At 46.8% G+C, this 20,171-nt stretch overlaps 1 protein-coding gene across 2 annotated transcripts in view; it reads right to left on the bottom strand.

Annotated features, from left to right (window-relative positions):
* The window catches only part of LOC147666684 (histone-lysine N-methyltransferase 2C-like), a 369,504-nt gene that overhangs the window by 163,802 nt on the left and 185,531 nt on the right, over nucleotides 1-20,171 (bottom strand). The window lies entirely within an intron of this gene.

Below are 20,171 nucleotides of genomic sequence, written 5' to 3'. Positions count from 1 at the left end.
TCCTTCTGCACACATATTAATGCACAGAATACTCACCTAAGCAGCGTCCTAGCCAATATCAGTAAACAATATTTCAGTCTTATCCAATTATGACAGTCACAATGAAATATGATATATATTAACAATATATGCCACAACTAAGTATAATATCAGCTTACTTATACTACTTCGAACTGCGGTCAAAAACGGAAACCCACAACTCTAAAGTATGCAGAGATGCCGATAGGGCTTTGCCAGCATTTACATGGTGAGACAGTGCAATTCAAATACACTTAACATTATTTAACTGCCGCGGTTTTTTTTAGTTTTTTTTTTTTTAAGAACTATATTACACTACTCACAGCTACCCACACAATTGTATCAGCCAACAGCCTTAGATGTGTAGTGAGTTAAAAAATGCAATATAAATAAATGAATGCCGTGCATCAAGAGCCCTTCAAAGAAAAAATAAAACGATTGTGCACAGGCTCATAAATACATTTGATCACGTGTTATTGAGAGCATGTCTCAGGTGAACAGGTAACCCAAAGTCCTAATAGGTTTTGCCTGGAAACCTGCAGTTTAAATGCCTATACGCAGAAAAAGGTTACTTGCAAACAGCATCTGAGTAATGACATTTAATAAGAATGTCTTTATTTAAAGCATTCCCCATTGAAAAAGAAAAACACTATTTAACAGCGGGAGTTGTTCTAGTCAATGCTTGGGATTAGATTTACTCCCCTGGCTCAAATAAATGTACTCTGGGGAGAACACGGAATAGGAAAACATTGGGATTATATCCCTTGTGATTATTACATCCGACAACCCCGCCTCTATATTTGAGTCAGATTTCACATTTTCCTTAAGTCTTTTTAAAAATTTCTCATCTCTCAAAATGTGTGTGGATTAAAGCACCGTCTAAAAATATTACTGAAACTTGAATTTATACACATAATATTTTATGGCATCCAATGTAGTGGAAGACAGATAGCAGATGCTACAAAACTCATAAAAAGAATAAAAGTGCACGCACATAATATACACCACAAAGAGCAATCTTGGAGTATTACACTCAAAAGTAAGTTTTCAATGCTAGCAATCTCAAGGGTTCATTTAAGAAATATAATTATAACTTACAAAATAATAAACCGTTTAAAAATGGACTCAAAAGTACTTTATATTATGCACCTGCTATTTTTAATTACATTTGATATTTGTACAAACCTGTTTAAAACAAAAACGTCAATTAAAAAAACTATAAATATTAAGATTAAATTAATAAAATCCGTATTCCCTTGGACAGAAAGTTGCTCACTGATTACATTGTGCTCCGTGGTTAAAGTTTCTTAAAACCACCGTTTCTTTGTTAGTTCTGAGAGCCCTTGAATCATTGCAGCTAGCTGGCGCACAAGCACATTTATTTTTGTATACTGTGACTCCTCTTCCTAGGACATGAGCACAGGTCGTTAGTTCTCAAAAGAATTAGTGGGCAGGCAAGAATAGTTACAGTAATTATACAAGCAATTTTTTAAGCAGATGCATACTGTATCTGTTTGTTCTGCTGCAATGCCATCAGTGTTTAATTAACAGATGGCAAGAAATTAGTCAGAAATAATGTTAGTATCACAACAATTCCGTTATCCACCTGTTCCTCAATTGGCAGTTTCCTTAGGGAGTAGGTGGAGAATTTTCTGAGCGGTTTCTTGCAGGGCATTCAATCTGCGGCTATCCCACTGCTTCTCATCCAACAATATTCAGTAGAGCAATCTGAAGAAACATGGTTTCTCTGCAAATAATCTTTTGTTCACATTGCCTCATTCACTTTGACACCAAACCTACTAGTAACACAACTATAAACATCGAAATATATATATACAAGCTTTTCACAAGAGAACAATAGCAAGCCAGACATCAACTCAAAACAAACATTTAAGTTAAAGAAAAACTTTAAAATAGTACAAACACACAAGAATGCTACGAAACCATCCTAATATTAGAGAGACTGAATCTGCTGCATCGCAGGCAGCAGTTTTATATCAGATAAAATAAACATTACAAAAATCAACAGACAGTGATTGTGGATAACTGGGTTTAATTCACTGTAAAGGGACAAAATCTGTTTGGCCGCGTGGGGTGGTGCAGGGGCGGATTTGCTTATTAAACAAGCATTTGAATGCAATAGGTCTCGCATTCATGCGAGTTTAAGCTAATGACATTGTAAATGGCAATGCTTTTTAGGTTTTGCCTGGCGTCCACTGCGCAGCAGTGTCGCGCAGGCGAAATCTTTTGTTTTTCAGTACGGTGCTTTATTCCGCCTCTCTCTTCCATTAGCTAGCTCTATAAATGGAGGCTAGCCATTGGAAGAGAGATCTGTCAGTAATTCTCCGAGCAGATTCGTGGGCTTTCCGGTAATTTTTTCTCTCTCCGCCCCTTTTAGAACATCATGGGCGGATGTTTTTTTTTTTTCGTGTCTCCAAGGAGTGCTGCTTGCTGTCCGGCAAGCAGAGCTCGGCCGAGAGCGACGCCTTGGTGCTGCAGTTCAGCGAGGCCGAGGACCGGCTGCTGCTGGGCGACTGCCGCAACAAGTGCCTGTCCGTGCTCAAGACACTGCGCGACCGGCACCTGGAGCTGCCCGGGCAGCCCCTGCACGCTACCACATGAAGACTCTACTGCTCTACGAGTACCACCCGCGCGAGTCCGACTGGGACGAGGCCTGCCTGGGCGACCGGCTGAACGGCATCCTGCTGAAGCTCATCTCCTGCCTGGAGTGCCGCCGCTGCCCGCACTACTTCCTGCCCAACCTCTACCTCTTCCAGGGCCGGCCGCACTCGGCGCTCGAGAGCGCGGCCAAGCAGACCTGGCGGCTGGCCCGGGAGATCCTGACCAACCCCAAGAGCCTGGACAAGCTCTAGCGGGCGAGGGGGCCCGAGGACTCAGCACGGACTGAGGCTCTGCTCACGGACTGGGGCAGAGGCTCTCCGTGTTGGCGAGGAGACGCTCTAGGTGGGCGAGGGAACAGCATCTACATTTCAAGGTTGGCAGTTTCGTTTTCCATAGGCTGGCTGACTCTGACTGGGGTTGTCTTGTATGTTCAGATGGTGACTCACTCGACTGCATGCATGTTAACGTGGGATGTCCTTAACCCCAGTATTTAGCTTGGCATTTAATGCACCCCTCTTCCGTCCGGCCTGGAATAGATTGTCGGGCGGCAGCATTAGGGATGCTCTCCTGCCACTCACTCCTGATCAAGTCACTTGAGGGAGCAAAGGTCTGCCAAGGGGAGATGCTTTGCTCTGCTCGCTGGTGTGTTGGTTCAGGCCCTCGTTGTATTTATGTAGTGCTTACTACCCCAGACAGGTGTGCGCTCTGTCAAATACTGAGGTGTTGCTTATGGCTCAAGTTACCCCAGTGGCGAGCTAACATGGCCGGTTAGGTAGGTATGATTATTGGCGCGTGTTCAAATGGGCTCGAGATTAGCTAGTGTTGGATTGCAGGGCTAGGATTGTCAGACTGGTGGTTTGAGGCTGGAATGGAAGGTTGTGCAAGGATGGCAGGAAACCAGGTGGGAAATGGAGCCCACGCATATCATCTGTAGATGAAAACATTTGTGCTAGTGCTCCGCGTAACTGGGGAGGGTCAACTCCAAGATGCCGAAAACTGAGTGCACAGATCATTGAGCCTAAAATCACAGGGTTTAAGCCCCTTGCAGCTTAAACAGTCTTCCCTCTTAAAAAATCGGGTACCCGAGACGATTCACAATGTATTAAACTGGAACTGTGAACATTGCATCTATTTTTAAAAGGAAATACTGCACTCGGAAAGCAGGGACTGCCAGATACTTCTGGCCAGCCACATTTTTACTAAACTAGAACTACTCATAGTGTCGTTACTGGTAATGTGTGTGAGAGGGTAAAATAGTTGGCGTGCCCCCCCTACCTGTTTCCATCCGCTATATAAATAAAACCCATGGTACAGACCGGGTATGCGTGCTGCTCAATGGGAATTATTTGCAATGTCAATAGCACAAACCTGCGTAAATACGTGACCTATTGTATTGAAAATGCAATAGGTCTCGCATTTGCAAGAGATTAAGCTATTGCCATTGTAAATGACAATGCCATTTATTTATCGGTTTTCAAAACCAACACACAAATAAAAAGTTTGTCATTTACAATGCCAATAGCTCAAACTTTTGCAAAGGCGAAACCGTTGCATGGTAAATGCTTGTTATTTATGTTTTGGGTTTTAAAACATAAATAAAAGGCATAATCATTTACAATACTAATAGCTTAAACTCTTGCAAATGCAATAAAGGTTTTTCTTGACCGCTTGTTAGATTGTACGTATCAGAAGAAGAGACCAGCCTGCAACGTTTTCAAAGTAATGATAAGTGCAGTGAAGAGAATGTGCAAGTGATGTAAATTACACAGACACAAAGTGTGAAGTGAGAGTTACATATGATCCGAGCTATAAACACTAACAAAGTGCTCCAACAACTTTCAGTCTGTGATTACACTGTTGTGGCTCAGGAGGAAGAGCGGGAGGGGAGGTCTATTTCGTGCCTTCTCAGTGATTTTAGTGTGCAGTGTGGCATTGCCCTTTGATATCTTTGGCCTAATAAAAAACACTTCCGCTGTAGTAGGTCCCTAGCTTCACCTCCCAGTGCAGGGTGGGCTGTGCTTTATGGCAGGCATGGAGGGAGGGATGGTCTCGGCTGCAGCTCCGGCCTCGTACAGTGCCCCTGCTATTACTAATGAGCGAGAGGCGCTGAGGTGGTAGTATTGGCATTGGTGGTTGGGGGAGGGGTATGGGTGGTGGGGGGGGGGCATGGTATTGGTGGTATACAGCAATTCTTGATGACGGAGTGTCATATCCCCCCCTCCAAGTTTGCATGTACCCTGTCTCACCTTGAGGCAAATCGAGCGCTTTCCTTTCCTGACGCTCTCCATGCGTCCTCAAGGATATCCGTCACTATTGCAGAATGAACTAAACTTCCTGGGATGCCTTGCAGAGGGGACGCTGCCGTCAGGGGGAGCGGAAGGAGTTCGGCACGTCTGCTTCCCCGCAGCGCTGCAGATTATTCCAGGAGTTACCTGGAAGAAGTTTGGACATTTCATGAGCCACTCCTTTGATTATCGTTGTGGGGGTCCAGTAAGGGTGTCGTAAAACCACCATTACGTTCTTTGAGGCCTGATTTGTTGGTCAAATGTGACTTGGTCACGCAATCGAAGGATCCTTGCTTTAGGGCATTTTTTGCCTCATTTACAAGCTGCGGTGTTCCTCCCTGTTGGTGAGATAAACGTTTGTCGTCTCATGCAGGTGGTAGGGATACTGGCATATTTTTTCCACATTTGTGCCTCATTTTCCTACTGCGGTGTTCCTCCCTGTTGGTGGGACACCCATATGTTGTGTCGTGTAGGTGGTAGGGATACCGGCATTGGTAGCTGTTATTGACTGTCACACAATTGGCCCGTTTAAGTGCCCGGACTACAAAGCAGCACTTTTCCTACGCTTTATGTTTTGTGTTTGTTTGTATACTGTGTGTTCATTGTTGACAGAAATATGCATCATAACATGATGAGTTTGGATTATTGACTTAGTATAACACGCACAAAATACCCTTATAGTATATTTAACTGAAGGACAAGTGAAGTATGAATTACACTTATGTATACGATTTATACGCTTGATAATATGTTTTTCTCTATGCTCAGGCCGCACACAATAGCAGGGAATTGTAGAAGAGCCATTGTTCCCATCTCTTACTACCCTGTGATGCAAGACTTAGTGATAACTGGGTAGGTCTGAATTATGTTAGGAAACTATTATTGCTGGAGTGTATATACTGCTCAATAGACAGATTGTATGTTCTAATGGTTGCATATGTTCTTTGTGTCTCCATGCATTATTATTAGTGTGCCCTTACAAGAAGGTTTATGGTTATGGTCCTATGCTGAGTAATAGGAACAATATTCTCTACAAGGGCTCATCTGAAAAGATCACCTTCTTTATTTTCTTTACAGGTACTTGATTACTACATAGTGGGATATACTAAAAAGACTACACTCCAACCTGTTACTAATAGGATTATCATTTGTTGTCATTTCAGGTCTCCTTCCCTGCTGTCCCCACCCTTTCTTTCCCTCGCACGATCACTTCAATGATTGCACTATAACCGTATACAGATTTGAAGCTATGAAAGGTGGACAATTTTTGAGCATCATTCCAATCCCGGGGAGTTGGCGACATGACACTGAGGTCTGTTTTAATACTGTCCATCATCAAGAGCCACTTGAGTTCCTCTTTGAGCTTCTGATTCATGTTTCCAACTTGTTCTGGTAATTTCAGGACACTGATAACGTGCCCCTTGATATCCTTCTCTGTGTGGCCCTCAGAAATAAAATTCTCACAGGTGTAGCACATGCCTAGTAAAGGCAGGTAAATGGGCGCATTCAGTCACCACAACCAAAATGCTAAACTAAGTACCGGGTACAGTCAGGTTGCAGGTAGTGAATGGCTTCCTTACCCATGATGGTTTAGCAGGCGTCGCCCTACCTATGTAAACAATTATATAATCTGAGGCAGGTGTACCGCTCATAAAAGAAAGGATCGTCAAAGGAAACCTAACACAAACATCTGGAGCAGGAATATATGCCTGATTAAAGGTTTCTGGAATATTTGAACCAGAGCCAGTAACACTATACCCAGTAAGGAGATGATTCTGGTGACTGAGTATACAGGTTACAGAAGAACCACAAGAAAATTCTTTGTTCATATAATACTTTAAGGAGGGGATGGCATATCTTGTAAGACTACCACGCATGCACTTGTTTTGCTGCACAACAATGCTAAAACACTACGAGGCTCCATCATATTTCCCGACCTCACAAACAGAGGTTTGCAGGAATGTATGTGTATTAGGGGTAAAGTGATGCGCTGTTGTTGAATTATTGATAAGTTTGTGTACTTGTCCCATTATTGCACTACAATGAATGGGATCCCTCAATCCCTGCTTAAAAGCCCATCTTCAGTTTTCTTATTAGAGGTGTCCTGTAATTTCTCCAGTAGCTTATCATGAAATGACATAGCTGCTCAACTGTAATAACTTATTACTGTTGAGTTGTGACATCATAATGCATCATACAGCAACACAAAAAGATGGATGGACTGTTGAACATTGTCAAACATTCACCCCAGTCACAAATCTGGGTAAAATACACTATATTTTTGCTCACTATGCCACCGCAGTTTGGACCCAGACATATACAAATCAGTCTTGATCCTGCTCCCCATGGGAACAGTCGAGACAAAACTGCCAGGCCACGTCCTCCTGGAACACAAAACAAGCATCCTGGGGCTGTTTTCAGTGTATCCTCCATGGTAAGCCAGGTTAGCTTGAATCTAGTGGCATAGCGAGCACGGGACCTATGTCTTTGACCATGTTCAGCATTCAGCCCATCATCTTTTTGTGTTGCTATAGTCACCCTAAGTGGGAAGGGTATGCCCAAAAACCGAAGAAAGTAAGTACTCTTCTATTAAAATCTTTAAACTGGTAAAGGAACTGGTCAATCCTCCTGCATGCGAGCAGCCCATCCTAGCCTCTCCCTCCGGATGCTACAATGTGGCATCTGATTTTGAAGATGAGAACAATAAAACCTATGTTGGCTTTGCTCCTCAATTCATTAACTCTTTCTCAAGAAGTGGAAGACACTCATCCTTTGACCATTGCCATCTGTGTAACTTTTAAACCATTTATGACTCACATGGTAAAAAAAAGCTATGGTCAAAACTAAATTGGGATCTATGGAAGACCCCTTCGCCCATCATGTCTTTACTACGAGTAGCAAATTAAATCACAGACTTATTTAATAATGATCTCTGCTGAGCTCAGTTCCTCAGACAATTGGGCAAATGCCTTGGTGCTTCTGCTATTACACATTCCAGGACAACCCTCAAGACATGGCTAATTATCAGCAGTTTTCTCTACTCCTTTATCTTGCAAAGTTATTGAAAAGCTGATAAACGCTCAGCTCTAAGAGTACCTAGAGGAAAACAATTTACTTGACACCTCAGAAGCAGGGTTCAAAGCAACTAATAGCAGTGTAACCACTTTATTAGCTGTAACAGATAACATCAGCCTAATGTTTTGTCTGTGCAAGGCTATCCCTTTAGGGAGGACTGTTTGCATAACAAATCAGTACAACACAACATTAAGTACCAGACTATAAACAAGCTGAGCAGCAGGATAACACAACCAAATGTAGTTGGCACAGACAATTGCTAGGTTACCAATAGCCAACTTAGGACAACTTAATACCGTCGTAGCAATCAGTGTCTACTTTGTGCTTTTCTCTGAGTAGCAGTAGAGAATTAGTGCATAAAAAATTACACGTCTTAGGCAGACTTCAACAAAATGATTACCAAGTGAAATTCCTGTTGTAAGAGTAGCAGCCCTCCAACGGCAACGTTAGGACCTTATGGCACTGTAATCGAGGTCACTTGGCTTGAGAGAGGATCATTTTCTGTCACCTTGTGATGTTATATGTTTACAATGGAATATTATGATACATAACCAATTTTGCCAGAAGATATTTTTATACATCTATGCGATACGAATGTCTCCCTCTATCAATGGTTTCACAAGAAGTCCCATCCGGATGATTGCCACCTCATTTATCTTGTGGCACAGTAGTCTTACATTTTGAGGTGTGGTAAAAATATCCCTTAACAGCAAAACCTGAATAAGTGTTTCTTTCTATCAGTCAAGTAATCCTTCAGATGACCGGCAAATGCCATTGATAGAGGGAGATATTCATCTTGTATATAGAGATAGGCACTGGTAAAGTTCAATATTGTTGAACGAAAAGCATTGGCTGTAGTCTAGGCTGTTTTTATGAAAAGACGAGCATTTCAATAAAGGAGGTAACTAATACAAAGAAAAACTGGAATTTTCGTTTTTGTGTGCACTATTCTGTGTTGCGTCTTTACGTAGTTTTGCTTAGCAGTGGTATCAAGCAATGGCTGATACCTTGGATGAAGTGCACCATTTTACAAATTAAAAGAATCAGTGTGGGAGGTGCGTTTCCAGAGGTTCGGAGTTGCATCTGGTGATCATAAAATCCATGTGATGTGACAGAGGAAATAATGTAGAGCGATGCTCACCATGGCAAATGCCTAGATTAATTTGGCACCCTAAACAGTGGTGCATGAATATAGAAGTTTCAATGTACGACCAAGTTTGGAGACACATCCACCAATGGATGTTGAGAGAACAGAGTGGAATACCTGCACCAGAGACAAGAGACTCCAGGGAGTGGTGCCACTATTATCTTGGGCACCACTGAAGGGCCCTGACACACAATTTGCATTCAGCATCAACAGGAATCACAAAGCATCAGACCCATCAGCAGGAGAACTTGCAGAACCAGGTTCGGAGCACAATTCAAAAACATCACAATCATATTAAGAATATTTCCAATTCTTTAAGGAGAAAAAAGGCCATCATACAGGTGACGCCCATTTCTGCACCTATGAAAGTCAGACTTAACATTAAGACGAAGTTGAGCCCTGATGAAATGTCCCCACTATGCAAAAGGATGATGGTACCCTGACAATATTCTTGACAAGAGCAAGGAAGCCTGTATTCACCATCCATCTACCAAAGTATGGAGATACATACACTCCTGACCTCCTGAGGCTCTCACCGCGGTCATGAACAGAGCTGCTGTTGCACCAAAAAGCAGTATGGTAAACTGATAGTGTTCCAACTCCATGGTAAAATGATGGCAACACCTGTGAGTGGTAAGGACTGGCAGATGCAAATATGCGACCTGGAGATGTAGGGACACCAACTAGTCCCCTTGGATTGTGGGCTAGCAAACCTTTGTTCAAGAAAAAAATTTGGAACTTGTCCTGTCGAATGAAGAGGTTCAAGAGACAGATTCAGAATGGGTGTGAAACCTACATTCCCCTTTTTGAGATGGGCAGCATTTCTAAGGTCTACTTGTACAACAAGACAAACACCTCCACTTTCAAGATGGAGGTGTGTGCCAGAGACAACTTCATGAATTATATCAAATCAAATGGCACTTGTAAAGCGCACAGCTACTCTTAGAGTGTACCGGCACTGTAGGTACTGTGACCACTGCATAAGAAAATAATAGGCAGCATTAAATAGCCAGGTCTTCAAGCTGCGCTTGAAAGACCACACATCCTTGGTAGCACAAAGGTGCAAAGGAAGAGAATTCCAACCTGCTGCCACCAGTGCGGAGACGGTAAAGCCTCCCCACCTCTTCCGTCTAGTTTTGGGCACTATCGCAAGCAGCGCATCAGCAGAGGACAGGCACAGGGAAACTGTAATCTCTTGGGTCGGTAAGTAGGGATATCCCAGTATAGTGCACTGGCATAATCCAGCTGAGATATTACGAGACTGGAAGCCGTAACAACATTTTCCTCAGGAGCCGAAGGAGACCAAAGCAATTCTCGACAACACTCTCTGTCTGAGGTTGGAAGGACATGTTATCGAACTTCACTCCTAGGTTCCACGCCACTGTGGTCGGAGTTGGGGGATAAGGGGCAGAGCTAGGCCACATCCCACCATCACAGATGGAGGATTAACTGCAGAACTTAGCAACCCAACATGATAGTCTCCCACTTTGTGGTAAAGTGGAATACCCACCTATCCCACCAGCAGGTCAAGGCGAGGAATAGAGAGGTTTTGAGGCAGCAGAATCCACAGATCAAATGGCATGTCTATTAATGCTGCCTTACATATCCTGGAAAGCCAGTGGAATGCATCATGGTGCCACATGCAAACTCTACCCATAGGCCAAGGATTCGACCTTTGTGTCAGTGGAATCCAGGCTGCACTTGACTTTGTTTGGAGGCCTCCAAACCATTGCTAACTAGATCAGAAAAAGGCTTATACAGGAGGTCCCAGAGACGGATTATGGTTGTTTTAGACAGTTCCAACAAGGCATGGACGTACTAGCCAGTGAGATATTAGGCAGGTGAGGATTAGCTGACAGCACAAAGACTTTCCTGTCTTTTAGACTCACAAACTATAGGATCCCATTAATAATGGTATGGATGGTGCAGACCTATGGCACCATGTGCTCAATCAGAGGGGTGCCAAGCTCTAGATGGATTTCTCCCAGGCAGCCAGTACTGGTACCAAAAGATATTTATCAAAAGGCAACAATGGTTCCAAAGACAATGAGGACGGCTGCAGTAGGAGTAGTTTCTGTCCTGTAACTCCAGTTCTGTAGTAGGGGTATCTCTGTTATAGTCATAATCTAGTGAATAGTCCCGCCCATGTGCGTGGACCCCGGCAATCAAAAATAATCTCTTAAGTTGTCAAATTAATGCAGGAACTGCAAAGACACTTAAGAGAGAATTAAAGACAAATAATGCAGCCTATATCCACAGGCTACACTGTCCAGTACTTCAACTAGAAATTCCACCAAAAATCACCACACACAGCCCAGCCTGCTAGTTTCTACCATAGAGAAACCTGCCTCCCCCAGTCAAAGACTCAGGAATGATAGAGAGGAAGGTAGGGACAGACAAGCCCCATAGGCTGCCATTATGTGGCTTAAACAGGATACTGTGCCTTTAAGAGAACTTTCCAGACTTCTCCCAGTATCCCAGAATGCATAGCAGGTCCAACTTACTTTCAGTTCTTTTTGAAGGCGTATAAAACGCCAGACCTGCAGCATTGTATACCTGAAGAAATCTCCACCGGGGAGGAGGGAGGGCGCTTATGACTATAACAGAGATACCCCTACTACAGAACTGGAGTTACAGGACAGAAACTACTCCTTCTGTAGTAGGGGATCTCTGTGTATAGTCATAATCTAGTGAATAGAATGGCAAGCCCATCCCCACAACTAAGCGGCGGTGGAGAGTAAATACATAATGCCACTATTGTGCGAACAAATTCCGCAGTGAAGCCTGTCCAACCTGAGCGTCTGCCCTGGCGTCAGAGTCCAGGCAGTAATGCTTAGCAAAGGTATGAACCGACTTCCAAGTGGCTGCCTTGCAGATTTCAGCAATCGGCACGTTACGGAGCAGAGCCGTCGTGGCAGCTTTGCCCCTGGTGGAATGAGCCTTAGGCTTACCTCCTAAGGTCTTATTAGCCTTCTGATAACACAATTGTATGCAGGACACAATCCACCTAGAGATGGACTGCTTAGAGGTCGCAAGACCTGTCCTGACCGATCCATAATTGATAAACAACTGGTCAGACCTACGAATATCTTTGGTTTTATCCAGATAAAATTTCAACACCCTCCTAACATCCAGAGAATGGAGAGACCTCTCCGCTGGGGACGAAGGGTTCTGAAAGAACGTAGGCAAAGTTATAGTCTGGTTGACATGAAAGTCAGAAATAACCTTGGGAAGAAATGTAGGGTGAGTACGCATAACAACCTTAGCAGCATGAAATACAGTATAAGGTTCATTACAACACAACGCCTGAATCTCACTCACCCTGCGGGCCGATGTAATGGCCACGAGGAACGCCGCCTTCCAGGACAAGTGCTGCAACAAAGCCTTATGAATAGGTTGAAAAGGTTCCTTCATCAACCTGGACAGCACCACATTCAATTCCCATGAAGGCGAGGGAAGCCTGACAGGAGGGAATACTTTCTTCAATCCTTCCAGAAAATCTTTGATCACGGGGATCTGGAAAAAGGAAGTCTGTGAAGGGCATTTCCTGTAGGCAGTCAATGCAGCCAGATGAACCTTAATGGAATGCACATTAAGGCCAGACTGCGCCAAATGTAAAAGGTAAGGAAGGATGACATCTTCCTTACAGGTCGTAGGATCATGGTTCTTGGACTGGCACCAGATACAAAACCTCTTCCACTTGTAAGCATATGAAGTCCTAGTGGAAGGTCTCTTGGACTCCTTCAGAATGTCCATGCAATCATCGGGCAGATTAAGATGGCCATACTGCACTATCTCAGGAGCCATGCCGCCAAACTCAAAGACGAGAGGTTGGGGTGTAACATCCGTCCCCCGAACTTCGTGAGAAGGTCCGGCCTGCACGGCAACCGAATGCGAGGAAGGAGAGACCGGTGAAGAAGGTCCGTGAACCACCATTGCCTGGGCCACTCCGGGGCGATGAGTATCATCCGAGCCCTGGACCGGGCCAGCTTGATGAGCACCGCCGGAATCAGGGGAATGGGAGGAAAGGCGTACAGAAAGTTGTTCGTCCAGTCGATCCATAACGCATTCCCCAGCGTCCCTTGCTGGAAGTACCTGGAGGCGAAGTCTCTGCACTTGCTGTTTTCGGCGGTGGCGAACAAATCTACGTCTGGAGTTCCCCACCTTGCGAAGACTTCTCCTAGTACTTCGTCGTTTATGACCCATTCGTGGTTTTCCTGAAGCAGTCTGCTCAGTGCGTCTGCCTGAACATTCTGCACACCTGGTAAATGGGTGGCCGTTATCGTCAGTCCTCTGGCCAGGAGCCAGTGCCAGATCGTCTGCGCCTCCTGTGACAGAGTGCGCGATCTCGAGCCTCCCTGCTTGTTGAGGTAATACATCGTGGTGGTATTGTCCGTCTGAACAAGCAGAGAGTTGGTCCGGAAGGACGGAAGAAAGGCCTTCAGCGCCAAGTGAACAGCTCTGAGTTCCAGGAAATTGATGTGATACGTGGCCTCCATCGGTGACCACGTGCCTTGAATCTGCAGAGTCCCGGAGTGCGCTCCCCATCCCAGAAGAGACGCATCCGTCACGACAGTCTGCGTGGGAATGTCCTTGTGAAAGGGAACCCCTCTGAGGAGATTCTCCGCCGAACACCACCACTTCAGGGACTGAAGAGCATGCAGCGATAGGCGAATCTTGTCGTCCCAAGATCCTTTCCTCTGATCCCACTGGTCCTCCAAGCACTCCTGCAACGGTCTCATGTGCAGCCGTGCGTGTGGCGTCAGGAAGATACAAGAGGCCATCGATCCCAGTAGAGAAGACACCGTCCTCACTGTTGTAGATGGAGTCGTCATAAGAGCCTGAGCCTTCCGAAGGAGTGATAATCGTCGCTCTTCCGAAGGAGACACGCTTGCTGACAGCGTATTGATGGAGGCTCCCAAGTACTGTATGCATTGGACCGGAGTCGGAACAGACTTGGCCATGTTGATGTGCAACCCCAGCTTGTTCAAGAGAACGCACGTCTTCTGGAAGTGCGCTCGCGCTTCCGAGAAGGAGGATGCCTTGATCAGCCAATCGTCCAAGTAAGCGTAGACGAACACCTTGTTCTTCCACAGGTGTGCCGCTACCACCGCCATGCACTTCGAGAATGTCCTTGGCGCAGACTTCAGTCCGAATGGGAGTACTGTGTATTGATAGTGATTGGTGCCGACTTGGAACCGCAGGAACTTCCTGTGTTTGTGTGCAATGGGCACATGGAAGTAAGCATCCTGTAGGTCTATAGCGCACAGCCAGTCCCCCTGTTGCAACTGAGGGTAGATCTGGTGCAACGACAGCATGCGGAACTTTTCTCTGCGAATCCACTTGTTCGCCTGTCGCAAATCCAGAATGGGCCTGAACTCGTTCTTGTCCTTCTTGCGAACCAGAAAGAACCGGGAGTACAGACCTCTTCCTCTCTGAGACAGAGGTACGTCTTCTATCGCCCTTTTCCTTAACAGGATATCCGCTTCCGCCTGAAGCTCGCGCAGCTGAAACTGCGAGCCGACCGGGGGGGATCGCTGGAGGAGGGCTGGTGAACCGAAGACTGTATCCATTGCAAACAATATTCAGCACCCACTTGTCCTGAGTAATTTTTCTCCACTCTGCCAGAAAAAGTTGGATGCTTCCCCCTACCGGAGTGGGTAACGGATCCGGGGGAAGTAAGTTCCTAGGGCCTAGGCCCCGCCTGGCCCTTGGGCGCCGGAGCCGACTGCTGGCCTCCTCTGCCCCTCTGCCGCTTCTGGAACGGCTTACGGAACGGCTGCTGCTGTTGCGAGTGCCCCGAAGCCTGTCCCCGTCCTCGGCCTTGTCCTCCGAACCGCCGTTGGAAAGGGCGGTACTGCTTCTTGGTCTCCTTGGGCTTTTCCAAGCCCACAGCCGTCAGCGTTTCGGCCTCCGCCTTCATGCGGGCCATTTCATCATCTGCGTGCTTCCCGAAGAGGGTCTCCCCGGAAAACGGCAGATTGGCCACCCTCTGCTGCGCGTCCGGTTTCAGGGACGTCAGCCGGAGCCATGCGTGGCGCCGTTGGTTGATCCCGTGGCAGAACCCGTGAGCAGCCAACAGGGAGGAGTCCGCAGCCGCGCTGATTATCTGGTTGGCCACCAGCATACCCTCACTCAGGACCTCCATGAAGTCTTCACGCTGCTCCCGAGGTAAATGCTCCGCAAAGCGCTCGAGGGAGTCCCATAGGGCGCGGTCGTAACGCCCCAACAGAGCCGTGGCACTCGCCGCTTTCATGGATGTCGCGGAAGTCCCACAGATTTTCCGCCCCGCCGAGTCCATCCACCTAGACTCCTTGTCTGGGGGAACCGTGGAGCTGGGCGTGGTGGCATGCTGTTTGCGGGCCGCCGTGACGATGACGGAGTCAGGCGGAGGCTCCGCTCTCAAAAAGGCCGGATCCGAGTCGGGGGCCCGGTACTTCTTTAGGAGTCTGGACGGGGCCGCTCTCGTCACCGCCGGGGTGAGAAACAGCGCCATAGCCGGTTCTTCCAGGCCCGGCACCAAGGGCAGGAGGGGGCGAGACATGTGCCTCTGATGTAGAGTCTCGAAAATGACGGACGTCTTCGGAGTAGGCACTGTTAGTGTAATGCCTAGCTTCGCCGCACCCCTCAACAGGACGTCCTGAAAGGCAACCAGGTCATCTATCGGGGACACTCTGGTGTCCGGTGACCCCGATAGCGTAGGTGAATAGTCCCTGGTCCCAGATGATCTCGTGCGAGAGCGAGATTCGCGCCTCCTATGGCGGTGTCTCGACCTCGAGGAAGACCTGCGCCTAGAGCGCGAACGAGACCTGCCAGCTCTGGGGCGCCCCATCGGCTTGCGAGGAGGGGTCTTCCGTGGTTCCTCATGGGGCCTCTTCGGGTCCTCCCGGGGCTTTGGTTTCGGGGTCCCCTTGGGAGGAGCAGGCAGGGACGGCAGTGAAGTGGACCTCGGCGGAGGCACCACCGGCTGCGGGGTGGTCCCATGCGGAGGGACCGGAGGTGGAGCAGGATCCTCCGAAGGAAGTGGTGGCAAGGGCGGAGGGTCCTCCTTAGGTACGGGTGGAGGAGTAGGAGTCCTGGGTCGAGACGGAGTGTACACTTCAGAGTACACCGAGCCCGGTGACCCCTTAGGGGACGGGAGCGGAGATCCATCCCCATCCGCAGGCGACCGCTTCCTCTTGCGTCCACTAGAAGGGGCGTGACTCCTGGGGCTAGAGCCCCCTCTGTGTCGTTTTGGAGCGGGTGACCGACTCCTCGACGCTGACCGCTGTCTGCTGGACGCAGAACGACGCTGCTCCGGCGTCGAATGGCGCTTCCTGGACTCCGGCGTCGAACGCCGTCCCCTCGACGTCGACCCTCTCATCCTCGGCGTCGAACGTCGACTCCGACGTCGATCCCTTGCGCGACCTCACACGTCGCCCTCTCGACGTCGGGCGGTCCGCCCTCGGCGTCGACAGTCGTCGTCTTGATGTCCTCGACGTCGAGGAGCCCCTCGACGTCGATCGGCGGTGTCGCCTCGACGGCGATCGACGGTGTCGCCTCGACGACGACCGACGGTGTCGCCTCAACGGCGAGCGTCGGTGCCGCTTCGACGGCGAGCGTCGATACACGTCCCTGCGCCTTCGGCGTCGGTGTGAAGACCTCGACGTCGACGAAGACGATGACGTCGACGGCGGCTTCGACGTCGGCTTCTCCTTCGCCGTCGAGCCGTCACGCCGTCTCGACCCGGAGCCCCGGGGAGACGGGGAGCACGCCGTCGTCATCCCTCTCGACGCCGTCGTCGAAGCCTTCGACGTCGACTGAGAATGGGACCGTTGGCTGGACTTCCTGCCCCCGGGGAGCCCCCCAGGGGCCTCAGCAGAGGCAGAGGGATCCCTCCCAGGCTGCCCAGACCCACCTGCAGCACGTTGACGCCTATCCTCCAGGCCAGCCAGCCTGATCTTCAATCTGTCCCTGAGGGTCCTAGCAGAAAGCTGCTGGCAGATAACACACTCCTCAGGGCCATGATCCTCTGGAAGGCACACGATGCAGACATCATGGGGGTCGCTTTTGGCCTTCTTCCTCTCACATGCTGGGCACTTAACAAAAAGGCCAGGCATTTCGGAGCCCCAAAACGCCTAAAAAAACAGCACAAAAGTGAGAAGAGAACACCAAGTAGTAACTGCAACACTTTTAAAAGACAAAAGTGCAAAAACGAATTCAATAAACCCTTGAAAAAGGGAGAGCTCAATGCCAGGGTCCTGTAAGCAGGAGCCGGAAAAAAGAACTGAAAGTAAGTTGGACCTGCTATGCATTCTGGGATACTGGGAGAAGTCTGGAAAGTTCTCTTAAAGGCACAGTATCCTGTTTAAGCCACATAATGGCAGCCTATGGGGCTTGTCTGTCCCTACCTTCCTCTCTATCATTCCTGAGTCTTTGACTGGGGGAGGCAGGTTTCTCTATGGTAGAAACTAGCAGGCTGGGCTGTGTGTGGTGATTTTTGGTGGAATTTCTAGTTGAAGTACTGGACAGTGTAGCCTGTGGATATAGGCTGCATTATTTGTCTTTAATTCTCTCTTAAGTGTCTTTGCAGTTCCTGCATTAATTTGACAACTTAAGAGATTATTTTTGATTGCCGGGGTCCACGCACATGGGCGGGACTATTCACTAGATTATGACTATACACAGAGATCCCCTACTACAGAAACTCAGTTACACTTCATTTCAGCACTGCTTCTGCTGCTTTCCTTACATTAGAGGTATAAAATAAAATACTTCTGAAGGCGGTCTTGAGGGGTATGAAATGTATCATTTGGGAGAGGTGTAAGGCATATTTGCAATTTGTAGGTCGAAGTTAAGGCCACCACCCATATTATAAGGAAGGAGCCTCTAAATTGTCTTGTTCCATGCACCAATAGTTTGTACTGTGCATGGCCAGAGTGTTAGAACCTGATCCAATGAGTTCCTAACCTGGGTAATTTTTGGAAGTTGCTGTGACAGAGGTTCATCATCAAAACAAGCACAAACATTTTAATTTGTTACTCGGATGTACGTCCCCTTCAAAGATTGAAGCAAAGCTGATACCAGCTCCAAGGATGGAAACAGTGATAGAGTCTTAGGCAAAAACAAAGGCACATAAGCAGGCACCATGGTAAATAAGAGCTTCTTCAGAGTCAAAGCCAAGGCCAGAGCCCATGGAGGTGCCGAGTTGGGCTGCATTAAGTAGGAGCTCACTGAAGTGCCACATCCATAGGTATTAATTGGGAAGGGGTAGCAAGCCTTTCTAGAAAAAGTCCAGAATGGAAAAAGGAATTCCTCAACCTGGGAAGGGTCAGTGGATGGAGTCGGGAACTCCAACTAAATGTTCAGAGCCAGAATGGGCTCATACAACCCGGTAGAAGCAGCCATTTAAAAATGGTGCCTCCAATTTTCTGAACAGTTCTGGCAGCAGGAACAGTTACTCAAAAAGTTAAAACCTTCTCCCATAAGAAGCACACAAAAAAGCACAGGAATGAGGACTAATTGGATGAATCACTCCATGTCTGGTGAATTACCTGAAGGATGGGACGCTGCTTGGGAATATCCATTAGAGTCCCTGCCAAAAATAGTTTGGCTTTTCATTCCCCAATGGCCTCTGGGTGCATCGAAGAGCAACAGTCACTAGTTGAAGGGGTTGTGGTTGCAACCTAGACACCACATAAGGATGGCATGTGTGTCTGATAAAGATATCTTCTTGCGACGTGGTCAACAGGATTTAAACCAGGAGACCATAGGAGGTGACATTTGATCTGCTTTGCAGAGATATTTGCTTGATATAACACCAAGAGGCACTTGGAGCTAATCTCGATAAGGTGCTCAAAAACAGGAAAACTGGTATCATCTGGCTTCACCTGCCTGCATTAGAAACTAATATTGAGGGGGGAAAAGTTCCAAGACCAGTGTGGCGCCTGGAGGATATTAATAAGGTGAGGAATCCGCCTGAAGAACTACCCATCAAAACAGTGAAATTGAGAGTGAATGTCAATGTCTTTTTTAGGAGACTAGCCACACAACAGCAAACGTTCGTACCAGTATCCACACCAATATCACAGCTTAAAAGAAGGCATATCACAACAATGAGCAAATCATTTTCGTCATGTTTCTTGAAAGATTAGTGTACAAGCTTTGCGGTACTTAATCTCTAAATGAGGACAAGCATTTAGCATTCCTTTCATCTTCACCTAAAACTCAAACTAGAACCACTAAGTAGTAATTACATGAGAATGGAAGAGAGTGATATAGTACTAGAAATATAGTGCGAATCTGTGAATAATTAGTTCGCTGAATTAGCGCAAACTAGCTCGCTGTCTACTATAACTCTAAGGATTCAGTAACCTGGATGCCCCTTCGCGAATTTGTGCATAATTTTATTTAATAATTTGTAATAATAAGATTGTAATATTTCTAAATATTTGAACTCGGCAAGTTTGACATGTGTTGGTTTTAAGACCCTCTCTGGTGGATTTTAATTGTATATTTACATGCGCCTGGGTCTTGGGATAATTTCGGGTCCATCCAATGTGATTTCACTAGTATCAAGAGTATTTGACTAGTCCAATACGGCGCCTCTTGTAAGACGGGACATTGGATGTATGTCCCTTTCCTATTTTGATCAGAAATGTTAGACGCTAGTTTCCTCGTGTATTTAAACGCCGGGCTATGGCGGCAACGGGTGATTACAATCTAGGAACCCGAACTTAAGATGATGGGAGTACTCTCCCGGGTAAGTGCGAGAAGAATTCTACGGTTTCTCGTTTTGATATATGCGATGTAACAGCAGGGTTGATATACGAACCGGGCACTATGGATGGACTTTTTGTATTGCCCAAAATGAAATTGCGGAGATAATCTTAGAACTGATACTTGCCTCTAGAGAAATGTGCCTTTGATTGTTTCTTGTAACAGATTTAATAAATACTAACAAGGCTCATTTAGAGGTATAATAAATATAGTGCAGGAGAGAAATTTTACTGAAATACTTAGTGGTTTCTTGATTTGAACTAGGA

Source organism: Lissotriton vulgaris, unplaced genomic scaffold (genome assembly GCF_964263255.1).
Source record: "Lissotriton vulgaris unplaced genomic scaffold, aLisVul1.2 SCAFFOLD_1077, whole genome shotgun sequence".
Classification (NCBI taxonomy): Eukaryota; Metazoa; Chordata; class Amphibia; order Caudata; family Salamandridae; genus Lissotriton; species Lissotriton vulgaris.
Note: the sequence above shows the minus strand (reverse complement) of the source record. Positions and strands in the feature narration are given on the sequence as shown.